The 15,684-nt window shown below is 45.8% G+C and overlaps 1 long non-coding RNA gene across 1 annotated transcript; it reads right to left on the reverse strand.

Moving 5' to 3' along the window:
- Positions 1-9,299: 9,299 nt before the first annotated feature.
- LOC135919124 (uncharacterized) lies at positions 9,300-10,277 on the reverse strand. The gene is made up of 4 exons (XR_010569889.2): positions 10,168-10,277; positions 10,028-10,072; positions 9,629-9,944; positions 9,300-9,338 (listed from the first exon to the last, which is right to left on the reverse strand). It is a non-coding gene; the product is annotated as an uncharacterized lncRNA (long non-coding RNA).
- Between the last annotated feature and the right edge of the window lie 5,407 nt (positions 10,278-15,684).

A 15,684-nucleotide genomic window follows, 5' to 3' on the forward strand; every position in this document is an offset into this window, starting at 1 on the left:
TCATGTTAGCTATACTACTGCAATCCTCAGGAGCGGTTCCGTTTTTCCTTCGGTTTGAGACGGTGGATCGCAGCCGTCACAGCCGTAAAGGCTTGAAGATGGTATAATGGGCGAAAGCATCAAATGGCCCATTGAGCCAAAAAGGCCGGCGTCTGTAGCAGCGAACCAGCCCCTAAATTCTCATTGGCTGTGACGCCACGTCACGTGTGTGCCTCGACGAATCAGAGGGGGCGCTAGGGCACACCTGTTCCGAACTGGCGCGGCAGGTGTTGCGTGAGGGGAGAGAGCATCGTCGCGACGCCACGTCAGCCTCCCTCTCGAAGGCTTTTGTTATTCGCCCGTTCCGTGGCCGCGCAAGCTCTCGCTTGCGTTCTCACTTCGCCTCGGTAATCGCCATAAAGAAATTCTTGCGCAAAAATCAGAATAAATTGGAGAGGAAATGCGCTGGTGGTAGTGAGTTTCGAAGCTACGACCACACGCTCAGAGGCCCAGTCTCTTTCCTACTGGGCTGAACCAGCTACTCCTAGATAACAGGCCTGTGTACTCTGCTTTATGGCGTCATGCTACCTGGACCAATATTTCCATCGCAAAGCCAGGCGCGAGGGAAGCGGTGACGACATAGTCATCACGGCTTATTCAAGAGCGTCCCCATTTGCTTATGACAGTTGGGCAAGGTACCATGACGTAACGGAAATAAGTGCACTGGCCTTGTGCTATCTAGGAGGCGTTGGTCAAGCGTCTCGACGCGCTCGCTTGCCCGCGAAGAGTTCATAACTCGAAGGACCACTCAGCGGCGTCCAATTGGACATTAATGCTTTCGCATTCACAGCTCATAACAAGTGCTTAGATGTACTCGAATTTTTTTGTTGACGTTGTTGCCGTCGAATAACTATATGCACAGGGCGGCCGTCGTAAGGCGCCAGCGGCGCTTCAGCGACGTGTAGGCGAACAGTACCGCGAACGGCAGAAGTCAGTGCACTGGCATGTGAAGCAGACGACGGGACGAAGGCGCTCACAGTGCATCGAGTGATATGGCACTGCAGGTTTTGAAGGCCTGACCTACCAGAAAACGCACTTTCGTGTCTGCTTTTGAGAAAGGTCACCACTTGTAAGAGACAGGCCACATACACGGTACAAGGTACTATATAAAGTAGAAAACGTGTGCAAGTTACGATGCAAGTGTACGCCGCCAACATAGCACGGTGCGGTAAGCTAAGACGTGGAGATCCAGCATTCATATTCCAGATGGTATTTTGCTGTTCACGCTAACATTGTCTCATACTTAATTATGTAAACAGGGGAAGCCGGCAAGCAGGCGATGTATCAAAAATGTGTAATACACGTACGATTGGGTATGTACTATGCGGCCACTGGGTGCGTGCCACTGACCCAGGAGCCAGCGGGTATCTGCCGCTCTGCAATGAACCTTTTCTGACGTCAACTTGGGTCACTGAAAGTATGACAACATCCCACCTACACGGTGAGATTCCCGTGACGCGATTTTTCTTGCAAATGAGGGTCGGAGTCGACGTTTTGGCGTTTTCTCGCTCTCAAAAAAAAAGCGCGTTGACCTTCAACATCGCGTTGGTGCTCTTTAAGGGCTTGCATACGAGATACTGAGCTAAAGGGATTTCCCTGCCACCGAAGTTGTGCACCAAGACTGGATGATTTTCTCGTCAATCATACAATGACGAAGTATTTCTCACAAGACTGCAACTATTGGCAGAGTGACTGTGGTGGTTAGGAGCGATAACACGTAGGCTTGTGCGTGCATTAGTTGCTTCTAATAGCAGTGACTCCATGATTTGTCATGTAATGTCATGTCATTTGTCATGTACGGTGGGATCGAAACCCAGACGAGACAGCGCGATGTTCAAGCCATACGCATGCTTCTCTCATGCAGATGCAAACTCCAGTCGAGCGCCACTCTCTAGAACGGAATGACTTGTTCTTGTGTGAGCCATTGCGCTGCGCGACCTTTACAATGAAGTGGCGTGTACATCGGAGGATTTCGGACGCCACAAGCATTTCGCCATGAAGGCATTCGACTGTACTACACTTCTTTGCCACGACTGGAATGAATACGTCGCGTCCAATATAGCACGAGCTAAAACACTTGCGTGCGCACTAGCTTCCATTCGGCCACTAGAATTAGGTACTTTCTTCCTTGCGTCAAGACCGGGAGCGTGTCAGTCTGTGCCATTCTCGTCTCGTGGCAGCTTTGGAACACTGTGCTAAACTGCACCTTCGCCTTCGAGGCCAGCTTCCATTCCCCAGTACTATCCTCGTAGCTGTGCGCTCCAAAGATACTGCGAGATATTGTACTGCCTTCGGGTTTGCCCCAGGTTGTATCGTATCTTTCTGGAGTAAAAAAAAATTGCCGACGATTACGACGCTCCATAATTTTAATGCGAAACCTGTACGTGTTTTCATTTCGCGATATGTATTGGCTGGAGCGGACAATCTGTCTCGTGCGGCCCATTGCAATCGGAGCAAAGTGTGGCTCGAATGCGTCGCTATTCACAATGAAGTTTGTGTTCTAGGTGTTAGGTATTTTCAGCTCGAGTACTTCATGTGTTAGACGAGGACTAAATACCCACTACTGTTGATTTGTAGGGCGTGCAGGAGGGAATTCCCGACGTTCTAGCGACCTATGGACACATTGTGCTCCCACTTTCGTATCAGCGCCACCGTTGTCAAGTCGGGCCAGCCGACGCGCTTTTGGGAGGCAGACTGAAAAGAGCACGCGCTGCATTGCGCCGTCAATAGATCCGTCATCCGACATCTCCCAGACGAGGCTGTCTAGCTCGGTTTGGGGTCAATCGTGGTTAGCATGCTAACTGCCGGTTTGCCTGCTGCCAAACTGCCCTAATCACCGTTAACGGCAACCGCGGTCACACTGACCGTGGTTCGCCGTGTAACCGAGCTAACCGCGGTTAGCGATGTCGCGGTTAGCGATGTCGCGGTTAGCGATACAAGGACGCCCTTGTAACGGGTGCATTCTGAGTTAAAATGGCACAACAGCGAGTACCTTTTCTGAAACATGTCAACGCTGCATTGAGCGTAAGAATAAAAACGCCTGAAACGGTTAAGAATAGAGCAGTCATGTTTGTGCTAAACCCGACTGTGATAAAATCTTATCGAAGCTTTCAGATAAGGTTCGCTGCTACATGTGAGATATAGTCATTGGTCTCCGAAAAACAGATATATATCACCAGTTTAGAGATTATAGTTCAAATAAGTTAAAGAGAAGCCTTGTGGCCTTGCTGTTGTTGAAACGAGAGTCCTGCAATGGAAAAGCTAATAGTTTGTCTTCACTATGAGAGTGCGGCAAAGGAAGCATATATTCCAAAGTTCGACAAGTGATTTAAGCTTTTGTGCGCCCGCAATATCTTCCTCTTGCAATGTCATGGTGCCAGGCTTCGTCAGTCGAAAAGCCAGCATTTTTTTCACTATACTTCTCCGAACGCGCGTCTTCATACAGTCTCGCCTTTACAGTGGTCTCCCGCAAGCAAGATTTCTATGAAATGGGCTAGTTGGTGGCTGTTCATATTTGGTCATGCCCTAGCCCGTTACGAAAAGCACCGACACGAAATGCATCAACCGCGTGTTAGTGTTTAGAGTCTGCACTTTTAGTAACGTGCTAGCACCTAACGAAGCACGCATTCCAGAATCAAAACACTCGGTATCTCATTCTACAGTGTGGACATTTGGGATGTTACGTGGATGCCGGTGTTGCAAAAACATCAGATGCACAGCAACGTTCAGTTTGCCCACGATTTCCATTTTCCTCTTCCGGAAGGACGCTGCCAAACTCAGTCTGTTTTTCCTGGTAAGATTCTGGTACCTGTGACTTATAGCGAAGGCACCACTTCGTGTCTTGAGGAGTGTCCAAGGCAGCGTCATCTCGATTTTTTCTCGACGGGCGGAAATGTACACACGTCGCGACCACGGAGCCTTCTCTTTGCGTGGTGCCACGTTCAGAGCTTCAATACTTTTGCTGCGCACCTAACATGGGCCCTACTACATGATAGAATTAGCACGCGGACCATCGTAAGGCAATTAATTGGTACGTCCTTACGGGTTCTGGCTCCGACGAGCGCCGTGAATCGTGGGCCTCAGTCGACTGTTGCAACCCTCAGTATACGAGGCAAGCACAGCCTTCTACGGCCATCTCTCAGATGCGCGCCCGGACGTCGTCATCACCACCGATCACGGCACAATACGTGGAGGCTCTCCTGCTATGCTCGGTGCTCACTGACCGCCGCCCTGTGGCGCCCCGAATTCAGTGGAAGCGGGTCACCACGGCTACGCTGCCTGGCCGCCTCTGTAGTTTTATTAAGACGAAACCCTTATGACTCTATTTTTCAACCAAAGCATGTCCAGCCGCGTGTAGGAGATGATTGATGATTAGCAAAGTTAATTATTAGTGATTGGATTAAGGTGGATTATGTGACCCATGGAAGGCCAGAATCACACTGTACATGTCCAGCCTTGTATAAGCGATGATTGATTGATTGATGTCTGGACGATTTGTAATTCCTTTGAAGGAATTAGAAATCGTCCAGACATGACGGCTACTACACCGATAAGCATTGTGGCCAAAGTTTCATACCTACGTGGGCGGGTGCAGCCGAACGTGGGCAGATGGTGAGCAAGCAGTGCACGAGTGCAAAATTTGGAAAAGCAGCGTATGCTATCCGCCAAAAGTTTCTTTTTTTTTTTGCCAAGCCCAGAAGTGGTTCAGGGCTCCTTTAGTGCATATAACGCGTGGTGTTGCTTGGAGCAAACATTATCGCCAATTTATTTCGAAGAGTTAATGAACGGTGAGTGTAGTTTGCGTGGTTTATCGCTTTAATCTGATCGAGTATGGTTTTCTTTTTGCAATAAAAAAGCAGTACACTTGCAATATCTTGCGGAATCTGCATTCTTCTGCACCTATACCAACCATCAGTTTAAGGGGTAACCCCAGTAATACAACCAGGGACCCTATGCATATGAATTATTATACGTTATCTATTATGATACATTCATTATTAACATTTGACTGCATTGGCACGACGACGTCGCTGGAGTCAATCGACTACGAAATTGCGAAGGGGACGCAACGCCTCCTCGCATTGAATTTCAGTAACCACTGAAATTGCTACTACCACATATTGCCGCTCACGTGACTCGTACTGAGAAGGGCGCTGCCAGTAGCTCAGATATATTTCTGTTGCATAATAGCAGCCAAACGATGACTGCAGCACTCTAAGAAAAGTTTACACCCTTTGAGTCGTATTTGCCACACAACAATAAACGTCATCTGTCTTGTCCGTAATTCTTTAACGCTGCGAGCCCGGTACTTCCCAGTAAAGAACGGCATGCCCGTTATCAGCATGACATGGCATTGCCGACAGGAAAGTAGCGGGCGCGGCGTTTTCAAGAAAGGAAACGCAAGCAATTAAGGCAGATGACGATTATTGCGGTGTGGAAGATATGCTCCCCAAAGGGTGTAAACATTTTTTAGAGTGTGGTCGCAGTCGTATCTTCGATCAAAGGTCTTCCAATAAAATTACGCTGGCAGAGACGTATAAGCTTTGCATGATTTCCGGCGTTTATTCCACGACGCAGTGACACGCTTCATTTTAGTTGTCCAGTATCATATACCAAAAATGAAATGTAATAGCTGATGCTTTACAATTTAGAACGTTTCATGTTTTTCATGTTTTTATTATTCCACATCATTGTTAATGGAACGTGTGTACTCTAATATTATAAAAAACAGAGTCTGCATATCATCATCATCATCATCATCCTGGTTACGCCCACTGCAGGGCAAAGGCCTCTCCCATACTACCCCGGTTCTATATATATATATATATATATATATATATATATATATATATATATATAGTGAAAGCTCGTTATTTCGAACTACTTCAATAATTCGAATTTATGCATAATTCGAACTATACGATTTGGTCCGGCTAAGCTCCACAGAAGTCTATGTATAAAAAAGTTCGTTAATTCGAACACGAGAAGGTTCCCTCACGGATAATTAGAACTAAGCTCGCCTAGCACACGGCCAGAGACGGCCGCCTACTGCCTACACACAAGGCTGTATTGCCTCCGAAATGGAGAGAACGGCGAGAGAAGGCAAAATCGGAAAAAAATCTAACCGACGCGGGGTCAGCCAGAAGGCAGTGGCGGTTGCCGCCTCTCTGTTCTACGTAACCTCGGAGACTTTTTACCCGTTGCGAATGTCGGAGGCTTTGCAAATCTTGTACAGCTGCTAATGCTGTGCGGAGATGGCACGGCAAGCGCCAAAACACAGCGAATCAAGTACGTCGCAGCTGCGCTTGCAATCAAGAACCAACGAATCAGGGCCTTCGCCACCTTCACATGTTCAGCGTCTTTGTCTCGGCAGTCTTCATCGGTTGTGCACCTCTGTTTTGAGCTTAGGAGGTATCGGCCGTCGCGGTTCATTGTGATGCTGTTAAGTCTCGGCTAACGTTCGTTTCGGTGGACATCGGTGATGTGGCACAGTCAGACCCAGAGCGTCAACTTGAAGATGGCGTGTGCCCGCGGCAAACGCCATCACTTTCGGACACACAAAATTTCTGACATGCCCTACTGCTTCCAAATCGCAGTGTACTGTTGCTCTCCTTCACTTTCGTTAGGTCGAACTTTTATTAATTCGAACTGAAGCGGCTTCCCCTTGCGGTTCGAATTAACGAGCTTTTAATATATATATATATATATAGTGAGCATTATTTATACGTTTCGTATTCTCATCTGTTAATACTTATCATCATCACCATGAGAACGCACAGATGATGATAAAGTCCACGGGCGATAACACCGTCGCTGCGAGTGACACGCTGTAGCGATGGGATCCGATAATTGCGGTATGCGGTTCAATCCGGCGCGCGCGAAGGAGGGAAGCGGTAAAACCTCCTTACAATTCGATGGTAGCGACACTCTCCTCCCGCGGCGCTTTCCTCCTCGATTCTCCTTGCACACCAGCTGCGCACGCTGCGCACGGCACGCTCTTTCTCCTTGGCTCCCGCAGACGGGCCGCACTATTCGATGGAGGCGCGTGATTTTGAACCACTTGCGCGCCCCAGTGGTGCAGAAAATTTTCAAAAATGGTGGTAACAGCATCGAGAATGCCGAAGCTGATGTTTATCAGGAGGTCAGGAGGTTGGTTTCTTAACTCTGTATGAATGGGGCATGCTGATGTAGAAAGAGCTTTGAGGCGAGTTCTATACTACAGACATAATTTTTTTTTCTCTGCCGCATGAAAATATGCTTTACTTTGTGCGTCTGATCTAGTATAGCTTGTGGCACGTCCCTCTGTGTTTGGCTTTCTTTTCTTACCTGTGCGCGCATGTGCACCGCAGGTATTGTATTCAGCGCGCATAATGAATTACTCGCAAGTGCATCGTCTGCCCATATGTTTGTCTTATCAATGTGAAAGTAGCTGTGTAGCTGAATGTGAAAACTGAATAGACGGTTGTGAAATTTCAGTGCTAGCGAATGTGCGCGACCATGTTGCCTGCAGCCGCTAGAAAACCAGATAATAATCGTATTTCGCATTTCGCGTGCGATGCTATGCATTGCGAAGGTTGTGGGTTCGGTTCCCACCTGCGGCAAGTTGTTTTTTCATCCACTTTAATTTCTATCAATTTATCGTTTATTTATTTCATTTATTAAGCACAAGTAATATCCCCTATGTTGTCCTTGGTGTCAGTGTTTGTTGGCTTCTTATGATATGACTAATAAAAATCAGGCCCCTCGGTTAACCCCCTTTCTTCTCGTATATGAGGATATTGTCATTTTCAAGTGGCATAGGCAGTTCTGTCAGGGTGGTTCAATTTGTTTAAAAATTCATCAATTATTTTGAATAACCACTAAACAAGGTACCGAAACCGAAACGGGTAGATGCTTCGTATGACGTCACGATGAGTCGATGAAGTCAGATCCTACGCTACCATAATGTAAACACACAAAATGCGTGCTAAGCATGCAATACACATCCCAAGTAACCACGGATATCCGTGGGACGTCCGCCATGAGTCCCAACGTCCGTCCATTCGGATATCCAACATGGACGTCCGTGGGACGTACAGGAGAAGTCCATATCCTGTTTGGATGTCCGAAGGACATCCCAATGGGATGTCCATGGGACATCCAGTTTTGAACGTCCGCTGGCTGTCCGTAAATAGGCATGTCCAGGATATATACACTAGTTAACATAATTATGTAAACTAACATGAAAATATTGCTGGAAATTTGTTCATATTATGTTTGCTTGTTTTTATTCTGTCAGACACAGTCTATGCTTTGCAAAGGCAAAATAAATATATTTCCAACTTGATATATAATTTGCCCATTTTAACATCGTAGTATTATAATACGTTTCTTTTCTATCAGTGGGTCATATAAATGAAGTTTGCTTTCAAAAAATGCTTGTGGATGACTAGCAGAATAGATAAGCGCCCATTTGAAGCCATTTCAAAAAAAAAATGAAAAGACGCAAGTAGGAAACGTACACAAGACGGGAATGAGGCTGGTTCCTGTCTGTCCAACCTCTTTCTAGTCTTGTATGTTTCCTGCGTGCATTTTCTTGGCATGTTTTTTTTCTTAAAACAGGAAGTAGTTTCCTGTGTTCAAATTTGCATATAATTATACAATTGCATGCTACAAGTGGAGAATTCTTATTCTGTTTCATTTTGAATCCTCAATCACTATGTGCAGCCAAACAGGTCTAGTAAAGCTTTAGTAAAAATCGAGGAAAACATACCACAATTGAACAAGACTTTATTTTCCACTTTTGTAGAGCTAATTAAGCACCATCATGGTCCTGCACGGAAGTATCGTCTGGTTTCTGTACAGCAACTGAAATAAACAGACAAGTAATAATTAAACTCCATTTTAAGCGTTAGCTTCAACCTCTAGCTGCCAAATGTTTACTCAAGAAAACCATTTCACATACACTTTCAGTCTTTCTTAGCAGTGGCTGCACACCTTTCTTTTGCCCTGCGCAGCCACTCCTTTATATGGTAGAGCACGTCGTCTACCGTGCAGTCTTTGTGGTGGCGTGTCCGCCGAGCAGCCGCTTAAGGAAATGGGCGCGCCTTAAGTTTCAAGAAACAGTCAATTTCTACCAGATGTGAAGATGTACACTTACAGAACAGAACTTTGACGAGCTTCAGGTCCCTAAATCGAACCTTGCCTTTGCGGCCGTCCATACTAAATTCAGACGCAGCCTGATCACTCATTATATAAGCCATCATTGACTTAATAGTTGTGTTCAGGGTTCTTGTTCCATAGCCCATAAGGTCCAGAACCTGGAAGAAATTTAGGATATGTATGTAACTCTCAGCTAACATGCAAGTACATAGCATATCTTCTGAGATGTCGGTGTGGCAGTGAAATGGGTTTACACAGATGCAAATACCAGGGCCACTGAGCACATGTACCTATGAATGCAAACAAGACGAAAATTGTATGCACTGAAGCAAGTGGAGCAAAGTTGGTCATTCACTGGCACACTTTTTTGAAACAGGTTGTACATATGCAAATATTCAGCAAAACCGAGACGCTAGCATCTGAAACGAAATGTCTTACTGAACCATACCAGAGCTTCACTTTTTCCTTCAGTCAGTTCTTCATTGAAATCAAGGACTTCTCGCACACTGTCCAGTGGGCAGCGCAGCACTGGCTCAGGAGTGTTTGAAGTTTCTGCATCTGGAGGACTATTTTTTTGTAGGGCTACTGTCAGCATCTGTATAATTTCAGCCTGATTGTGCCTCACGATATTTAAACTGGTTATAACCCGCCGCTGAAACTCTGTAAGAGGGAAAACAGCTTTAAACAAGTAAAGTAAGCCAGAGTACTGCTGTTCGAAAACTTACCAGCACAGCTCAGGGCTGTCCCCGAGGTTTGTCCACAACCTGGAATGTGCAACACAGCGATTAATGAGCAAGCACCCCAAAAGTGTGTTGGAACTGTGAGAAATAGGCAAAGTGAGTATTACAATTGGCACTGGGGCTGGCATCCAAATGCTGCTGACTCTCAGCTCCTGCAATAATAGCTAGTGTTTGTTATGCAACTCGGTTCTGAACGTGTGAAAGCAAGACAGAACAAAATGCCATGAAATTGGGAAAACCTTTTTACCTTGGGGCTGTTGCGCCACCTCAGCCACAGCCACACAATCCCTAATTAGGCTGACTTCGTCCTCATTCCGATTTTCAAAAGGAAGAGCGGGTGTCTCCCGACTAGAACCTGCAGAAAGAGAGGGTCAGTGCAATCAAACGACACCTAGCTGGCAATGAGCTGATGGTGCTAACACCAAAGAACCAAAGCTGATGATGTCTCCTGATGACACAGGGCGCCTTTACAGTTCTTCCGAACTAGACAGCGGCAATTTCAGCGACAGTGGTGTTGCAGTGTCTGACGTCACAAACACAGGGTGGCCAGTAAAAAGTCAGAAGGCGGGAAAATGCAACCAATCTTTAAAGTCCTGTTTCAGGAAAACTAAATGACTTGCAGCCACATTGTTTGGCACAGAGAATCAAGTGGAATAGAGAACGTATCTTCAAAATTTTGTTAAAGGGCCCCTGAAACGGTTCGGACAAATATTGTAGGTGCGTAGGGTACAGCTTAAGTAGAACATTCGCACCACAATTTAAGTGAAGCGTTACGTATTAATGGAGCTGCAAGCGATTAGAAGTTACCCTCCTCCCTAGCTATGCTTTTCCTCCTCAACTCGCTCGCCGAGCGAGCGGCGCTAAGCTCCGCCTTCACTGGTTCAGCGTCACGATGCGACGTCACATCGCTCACTTCCGGTTGTTTAGGCGCACGCCCCCTCCCGCGCGAGACCTCTCCGCTAGCCGCTTGGCCGTCGACCGAGAGCTATCGAAGCAGCGTGCGTTGCGAGCATTCTGTCGTAGCGCCGAACGTGTCCGGTACTCCGCTAAAAACAGGCAAGCTGGTCATTTCGGCAAATGACTGGAGGCATAAACTCAAGCTGATGAAGGAACTTTAGCGTAGACGTACGTGAGCAGCCTGATCGGTCTGCACGGTCCAGACACTTGCTGGCGCAGCGCTTAACCAGTCAAACAAAGCGCTAATATTGCTCTAACCAAGTGTAAAGCATTTTAAACATTTATAAATCAACGTGTTGATGATTACACTCCTGCGAAAAATACACACCAGCAGCAAAGAATACACTTCGTTGCTGCTACTGTGTATGGTTGAGCTCTGTGCCACCAGGTGGCTGCACCATGCAGACCGTTCACATTTGCCCTTCTGCTCATCTCGTGGCTCATCCCGGCACAGTCAAGCGGCCAGACCCTGTCCCCCTGCGCTTGCGTTTGCCCTAATACTGGACTCGCGGTTTGCAGGTCGCTAGGTTTGCAGTCCACAAGGCAACAAAGTCGAATCATAGTGCTCGCGAAAAGACTGAGACCGACTCTGACCGCGGAGCTCTCGTCAAAATGGAGTACGTTGTAACACAAGCAGACGACACTTGCTGTGTGCCGGAAGTGCTAAAGTGTACTAAAAAACTATTCTTGTGTATTCTCTTTAAGTTATTTTCTTTTTACAAAAACAAAGTAACTAACATTCCAAATATTACGAGCATCATTTGTTCACCATAAAGTTGGAAAAATTATCGACCACGCGCCCTGGTCAGCCAATCAGATAGCTCGCCCATGTGACGTAATATGGGTTATTTGCATCATATGGGTAGGGGCGGCTTAAAATTCCGCCGAGCAGTGCGCTGCGATCGGCAGCGATGGGTATTTTTAAAACCTTATAATAAATTACACGCTTTACGCAGAGCACTTAGATGCATCAATTAATGATCAGAAGAACCTACTCTAACGACTCAGTACGTTTGTAGAAAATCGCCAAAATCGTTTCAGGGTCCCTTTAATATCAGTGGACATCGAAAAGTCACCGGAGTTGCCCTTTAAACCTTTCGATGACATGCACCAAAAATATGCACAAAGAATGCGCTTGTCCGGCACTTGAAAGGTCGCAAGCATCATGTCAAGGTTGCAGTTGCCCTTCTACAGTTATTCGCGTCCTTGAGAAAAGAAACCGGGGAGTGACAAGCCATTTTTGAACGACCGGCTGCCGCTCATATTATCACAGATGACTCGCGACTACGTACCGGGTTTTGTCATGAAGCTCTGATGGTTCATTCCTATTTTTTTTAAACAGTGTTCATTTTTGTTCCGCAACATGACTTACATCATCGGGGCAGATTTTAAAACTTAAAGGTCATGAGCCAGGCGTTGGTACCCAGGCGAAATGAACTATGCCCGACAAAGGTGGACTTGTACAGTCACATTCTTTTGGAAGTGGCGGCAACGTTGCAATTTAACGCACAACAGAACTTCATACACAGTGCTTTTCCAAATAGCTTAACAGAAGGCTAATAAGTCCTAATATTATCAAACTTATAACTTTTTATCCGAGACACTCTCCAGCGACTTTAATATATACAATAAGGGGCTCTGTAATTTTGACCGTGACTTTACGTAGGTGTCTTGCGTGCTTCATGTTACAATCCTAGTCAGCCTACTCGCATACATAGCATTAGTAATCACATCCTACCACAGCCTCGGCTACATCCCAAGAAATAACTGCCTACCTCTTCTCATTGCTAGACTCGGTAGCCTTAAGACAAGCCCTAATTCGAATAGGAATGCGCAGTACCGAATTAGTAAGAATCCAGCGATATAGAACCTATGCAGTACACGCGAGTCTGTACAGAATCGGACGGCAAGATTCATTTACTCTTGACTATTCATTCATCATCAGTGTTGCTAAACAAAAAACATGCCAAGCTTCTATCGTTATATTTGCATCATAAAGTTACCTGACCTTGCATGCAGTGTGGCATTCAGATTTTCAGCATGTACTGGTCTAAACAACAGTTTTGCATAATTTTACTGGTTGCAGGCCTAGCTACGTTGAAAATGAACTTATTCACACAATCACGTAAGCTTTTGACGGCAACTGTACCACTGAGCACCTGTATATTATTTATACTGCACTCAATTTTTTTTAATCACCTTCCAGCCAACATCATGCAGTGCTTCAGCCTGGCTAATCTTCAGGACAGCCATCACAAACATGATGTATTGAGTGTAACAACTCGGCTTGCATGCATTACATCATTATTAGCACAACTGATGTATAATAAATAAGTAAAAACTTAAATAATAAAATTGCTTATGAAATTTTACTAAAATGTCAGGACTACTTTAAAACTTCGCTAGCCCAACTCGTGCACCTCCCTAAGCTTTCTGGGAAACTGAAAGGGCGAAACTGACATGTCTTGCGGCACCATGGCAGAAGAGGGAATGTGTGGTTAGGTGGGACCATATGGAAGATGGAGTGACTAAGAGGTGAAATACTCCAACTGGCAGTTTATTTCTTTGTTCTACATATATTCGCCAAGCACTTTGGGATTCTTGAGACTGTCACTAGCAGGCATCAGAAAGGGCAGGGAAGGGAGCGAGCATTTAACAGCTATCACTGTAAAAAAATGTAGTGTTAGGGGGAGGGGGAGCTCCAGATTATAGGGTCCATTATGAAAGTAATGCGCGTGATTTTATTATGACAAGACTATCCATGGCAGCGCGTTAAAACCAGTCGGGAAATGTGGCGAGGGTTCTGCCCTACGCATGTCCACACTTGCGGTACATGGGATAGCGACCGAGGATCTGCAATTGTGCAAGGTCTGCGCGAAGCTTGTGCCTAAAGTGTTGACGGAAGATCAGAAAGAACTTCAAGCTTTGCGCTGTCAAGAGTTGTTGGACTTGATTCAAAGCGAGCCGGACTCTCTTAACTCTGTCATAACCGGAGACGAATCCTGAATGTTCAAGTATGACCCAGAACCGAAAAGGCAGAGCAGTAAGTGGCACACAAAATCATCCCCCCGCCCCAAGAAAGCATGAATGAGCAAGTCTCGCACCAAAACAATGCTCATTGTCTTCTTTGACACCCGAGGAATTGTCCATTTTGAGTTTGTTCTGCAAGTAGAAACTGTCAACTCAGCCTTTTACCTAGAGGTTCTCAAGAGATTGAAACACCGGGTTGCGTGCGTGAGGACTGACATCAAAGATACGGTCAAGCTCTGCCATGACAATGGCCCCAGCCACACGTCCTTCATCGTTACCAACTTCATGGCCCGGATCAACACCCTGGTGGTCCCCCATCCCCCTTTTATCCCAACTTGGCTCCGTGCAACTTTTTTTGGTTTCCTCAACTGAAGAAAGCGCTGAAAGGAAAGCATTGGGAGACCGTGGAAAACATCCAAAAGCATGTTACAGCATTCCTGAGAGACACTGCCGACGAGGACTTTCAGGGTGCCTTCCAGGCACGGCAGACATGTCTCCGCAAGTGTGTTGATGCAAGGGAAAGTATTTTGAAGAGTTTTAACTATTAGTACAGGTCCGGTCAATAAATGAATTTTTCCTAGAATATGTGCATTACTTTCATAATGGACCCTGTAAGTTGATAAATTGAATATCTGCTTCACATTGAAGAGGTCAGCAATGCCCCCTTCACTTCCTGGCTGAGTCACCCTTTCGTTCTCTCAATATTCTACAAGTTTTTTTTTTCTTAACAACGCTTCGCCACCATGTTGCTACTACTACTAGTACCCCAACAGTTGCTGCAAGTGTTTCTTCAGTGTCGTGAAATAATTCATCAGGTATTTTCTTAATGGTTTATCTCACACATGCACTTGCTTCGTTATGGAATCGTATCCTTGAAAGCGCACATTGCTTTGTTTTATGGACCTGCTTCATGTTCAATGTTGTATATGTACCCACATTCACTTACGTGACACATTTACGTGGCACTAATGATAGGGGCATTTACAGAAATAAAACTTGTCAAACTTCTCTTGCAGTGGTTTGCCAAGTACAAGGAAAAGATGCACAAATTGCGTGGCAAACCAATCGCAGTAATGCACATATCTCGCCCCCTCAGACACTAAAGGTCATTGCTACGTGTTAGCTGTGTGCTTATCGGCAAGGAACGAATCATTTTTCAAAGCAGATCAAAATACCAAACACGCTCGGGTCCACTCTGTCATAGCAGGTGAGGCATTGCCAAGACCCATCCATGTAATCCAACAGGGAATAAAAAAATCTATATGCTGAATTTGCATCACGGGCCCCTTTCAATAGAAATTATGCACCAGAAACACTTGAAGCACTGCGAATGATGCCGAAATTTTTCGGCCCATTCTGTGCCTTTAACTTCCATTTGCACATCTTTGTGCACACCATAACCTCTTTCACTTGTTAGTTCCAGTTCTGAGCAGTATCGAAGATACATATATCTTAGATACTATTTTAGATACTCTTTAAATATCTTATATCTGTATCATGACATGTCTGGCGAGATGTATCAGTATCTGTATTTCCGATACATGAAAGAATGTATTGTGTAACTTAAGATACAAGATACTGCTATCGCAACATCGCCGATCGAAACTATAAATGTTGGCTCGATTCCGCTTCTCAAGGTGATACTGCTGCCACTAATGCCACCTGAATAAAACTAAACGCACCGACATACTTTTGTCTTTCCGCCATAGCCCTCCAGCGAGGGCGGGCGAAGAGGTCTGCGCATCCCTAATGACAAGGTAAAACTGCACAGTGGTAT

The sequence above is a fragment of the Dermacentor albipictus genome, chromosome 9 (assembly GCF_038994185.2).
Source record: "Dermacentor albipictus isolate Rhodes 1998 colony chromosome 9, USDA_Dalb.pri_finalv2, whole genome shotgun sequence".
In the NCBI taxonomy this organism is placed as follows: Eukaryota; Metazoa; Arthropoda; class Arachnida; order Ixodida; family Ixodidae; genus Dermacentor; species Dermacentor albipictus.